Below are 4080 nucleotides of genomic sequence, written 5' to 3'. Positions count from 1 at the left end.
GATCTGACAGGGTTCATCATGTAACTCAGACAGAGAGAAGGCAAAGCATCGCCATGGTGAAGCCCGCCCATTCCCTTCCCCAATCCCAGTGGGTAGGACGCTGCCAGAAGGCAATTCAGAGGCTTTACTGCACGTAAGGCAAAAGGAACTGGAAACTCTCCAGACTTCCTGTTTCACCCAAAGGAGGGCATGTGTGTGGGATGGGGTGGGTGCAGAGCCATAGACAATAGAGGAAATAGGCTGGGATGTTGTAGCTGGGGAAGGGACCGGAGAGGGGGAAGGGCATAGCTCCACCCCTGGAGGAGGAACAGAAACTCTTGCAAAAGGCCACACCCCTGAGACCAGAGCAAGCCCACTAGAAGCCTGAACCTCCCCCACTGGACCAGCACAGCAATAAGGCTCCAGCATAAAGCAGCGATTGCAGCTGAAAGAGGTGCAGGACACAGACTCAGGACCAGGACAAAGGGAGCCTCCAGAGCCAAAGAGGGCAGAGAAGACATGGGTACAAAGGAATGCGAAGCCGGGGCGCCTAGAGCTACAACAAGCATTACATGCAGCCCAACTCCTGGCAAGATTAACATCAATCCTCACGTTAAAGGCCTGTTTCCCTCCGTATTTATTTCCTATACAAAATGCCCAGCTTTCCAGAAAAATTTAGAAGGCAGGCTGTATTAGCTTCCCGAGGCTGTTGTAACAAGTCACCGCAAAGTTTGGTGGCTTAAAACAGAAATCTATTCTCTTATGCTCTGGAGATCAGAAATCCAAAATCAGTCAGTATCACTGGGCTAAACCCGAAGTGTCTGCAGGGCTGCACTCCTCTGAAGGCTCTGGGGGCGAATCCCATCCTGGCCTCTTCCGGTCGCGGCCGGCATTCCTTGGCTTCTGGTTGAATTACTCCAATCACTCTCTCTCTCCATGGTCAGATCACCTTCTCCTCTGTGTGTCAAAGCTCCCTTTGCCTCCTCTTGTAAAGACTCATGTGGTTGCATTCAGAGTCCACCTGGATAATCCAGGATTATCTTCCCCCTCTCGATCTGTTATCCAGTCTTCCACACATGTCAAAGGGCATAGAACAAATATGGGCTCAAGAGAAAAAACAATCATCAGAAGCAGACTCAGATATAACATCTTATGAGTGTCAGAGAGCAAGGAAGTGATGAGGATGTAACAAAGAGACACAGGAGCCAACATTTGCCCTAATAGTCAAAATTGGAACCATTTGGGCAACAAAAGAAATAACATAGTATGTAGATGGTGCAAAATATAAAGCAAATATCCACGAGTCCACATTGATATAATAAATGATAGAATAAACACAAAACAGAAGAATTCCAAAGAACGTATGTTGCTAGTGCCCCCGCAATGAGGCGGAGGTGGAGAGTTGTTCTCTACCTCTTCAGTGTGGGCACTGCACAGCGACTCCCTTTTACAGAGAACAGGATGGAAAAGGGGAGGAAAGAGTAGCATTCCACTGGAGAAACCGGGCAAGCAGCACCTTAGCTAGGTGATTAGGTTAACATCATTATGATAAGTGATGTGGATGGCATGTTCTCTTGATATAACGCATTGACAAGACACTTTACCTCTGAGGTCTTCCTCAAAACCCATAACTCCAGACTGATCACGAGAACAACACTGGACAAACTCAAATTGACGGGCCTTCTACAGAAAACCTGATTATTTGAGGAGTGCTGGTCATCTGTCAAGGTTGTCAAAAAAACAAAACACCAAGGAAATTAAGAAACTGTCACAGCCACATGGAGCCTAAGGAGCTGGGGTGATTAAATGCAATATCTGGTATTCTGGATGGGATCCTGATGACTACATGCAATGTGGTATTCTGGACGGGGTCCTGGAACAGAGCAAAGACACTGAGGAAAAACGAATGAATAAAGTATGGAGTTTCGCTAACAGTAATGTATCACTGTTGGTTCTTTAGTTGTGACAAATGGATCGCAGTAATATAAAATATTAACAATGAGGGAACCTGGGCACCGGGGTAGATAGGACCTCTGCACAGTCTTTGGAACTTTTTCTGTAAATCTATTATCAAATGAAAGCATTGTTTAAATGTATTTTTTAACGACCACAGTAGTTCATGTCCTTTTGGTCATGCCTTTGCAATATGCCTTTGCCACTCCTCCCTGGCGGAGGGGTTTTTCCATTTCCCCAGCTTTGAATCCGGGCTAGGGCCTTCCTCGCTTGGACCAACAGAATGTGATGAAATATGATGCCAGCCATGGGATTTCAGGAGGTCTTGATGTTTCAGGATGATGAAAGACATGGCCCGGGCACCCTTCTTGCCCCAGCGGACAGCCAGCCAACTCCCAGACATGTGATTGACCCATTCTCCCTTAACAAGCGAACTCCCAGCTGCCCTGCCCTCTGACCCAGAACAGGGAGGCAGGGCAGAGTGAGCCCAGCCTGGCCCAGACCAGCAGGGCCCCCGGTGATCCATATGAGCAATAATGAAGCTTTTTTGTTTAAAGCCTTTTGTTCATTATACAACAATCGCTAAGTGAATCACTCCTACCTGGGTCTAACAGTGTATGCACTCGTACAAGGTTATTTGTTGTAAGGTTATGATTACAAAAGCTTGGGAACCGCCTAAAAGCTCATCAATAGAAGACCGATCAAATAATTATGAAGTTCATACAATAGAATATTATGCAGCTGTTCAAAAGAATGAGGCAGCTCAATGTGAATCAATATAGAACATATTCCATGATTCATGTTTAGGTAAAGCGGCAAGATGCGAGGAGGATATGGAGGGAACGACTGATCCTGTAAAACCTTTTTATTCACATAGACTTTCTGCTGGAGGATATACAAGCAGCATATGACAATGGCTGCCTCCCTCCAGGAAGGGGACTGGGTGGCTGGGAACAAGAGTGGAAGGGAGACTTCCTTTTCACTCCACCATCTTTTTAATCTTTTGAATCATGTAAATGTGTTATCTATTCAGAAATAAATAAAAGCAGAATGAAAAAACTGCTGTGCCTTTCAAATTCAGTCTATTATTCTCGATTCCCATGATTCCCAAATCCACCTGCACCGCGAATAGCAGGGTGGGGGTGGGAGGGGATGAGCTGTAGTTTCTCCCTCCTTCTCCCTGGCAGCCCCCACCACGTGCTCAGCGAAGCTCCCTTCCCTGATCCCCTTGTTTTTCAGATCTCGGGCGGCACCACCTCGCCGGCCACTGGAGGGCAGCGTGGGGCTGCCTTCCCAGCAAGGAGCTGCGCAGAGATTATGGTCTGCCCTAAACAGCCGGCTGGTTCCTGCAGAAAGGGTCCGGCCTGCTGTATTAAAAATAATAAAAATTAAGATAAAAAAATAATAACGGGTTTCAGCTTGGGAGAAAAACTTACCCCAGAGCCCCATTCCAGGCCCCGGAGCAGCCAGCCATTTCCCTTCCTGTGCCCAGGAGAACCTGTGCGCCTTCTGGGGGTTGGGGTGGGGGGACGTGGGGGGAGAGGAGAGAGATGACTAATAGCTCCTTGCTCCTCACCCCTACCGGGCTCTACGAATTTACCCTCCGGGCTGCTGGAGACTAGCACTCCTTATACTCCGGAGACCGGGACGGTTTGCCTTTGACCCTCTGCGCGACCTTGAAAAAGCCCCTTCCTACCTTGAGCCAGTTGCACATCTGCACACTGGGAGAGGTGGCTGCAAGGATAAATTAAGCACCGGATTTGTGACACCGAAGATGCTAAGGCTATTTGATTCCCGTTTGGCAGATGTGACAGCTGAGGCATCGAGAGGCAGTCACTTGCTCATGGCTACACAGCCCGCAAGGGGCGGAGCAGGATTCGAATTCAGGTTTTCCCGAATCTTGAACCCCTGCTCTGACCACTTAGCTCATCCTGCCTCCAGTGACTGCCGGGAGGGAGGTGGCTAAGGAAAAGCGCTGGAAAGGGGGGTCCGAGCCCACATTCTCTGAGCCCCTTCTGGGTCTCGGGCGCGCACCCCTCCGGGAAGCTGCTTTCCGGGGGAGACAGGCCTGGTGATACCCATGCGCCCCCCTCGGACAGGTGCGGGGATCGAGGTCCTGGGCTGCGGAGGAGAGGGCTGGGACCTGAG

General features: G+C 49.2%; 1 long non-coding RNA gene across 1 annotated transcript in view; it reads right to left on the bottom strand.

Annotated features, from left to right (window-relative positions):
- Positions 1–644: 644 nt before the first annotated feature.
- Positions 645–4080, bottom strand: part of LOC106727580 — an 8365-nt gene continuing 4929 nt past the window's right edge. The window contains exon 3 of the long non-coding RNA XR_001363809.1: positions 645–1852. This is a non-coding gene — a long non-coding RNA (uncharacterized LOC106727580). The remainder of the gene's footprint in view (positions 1853–4080) is intronic.

This window comes from Myotis brandtii, unplaced genomic scaffold, assembly GCF_000412655.1.
Source record: "Myotis brandtii unplaced genomic scaffold, ASM41265v1 scaffold45, whole genome shotgun sequence".
Lineage (NCBI taxonomy): Eukaryota > Metazoa > Chordata > Mammalia > Chiroptera > Vespertilionidae > Myotis > Myotis brandtii.
This window is presented reverse-complemented; position numbering and strand designations above follow the sequence as displayed.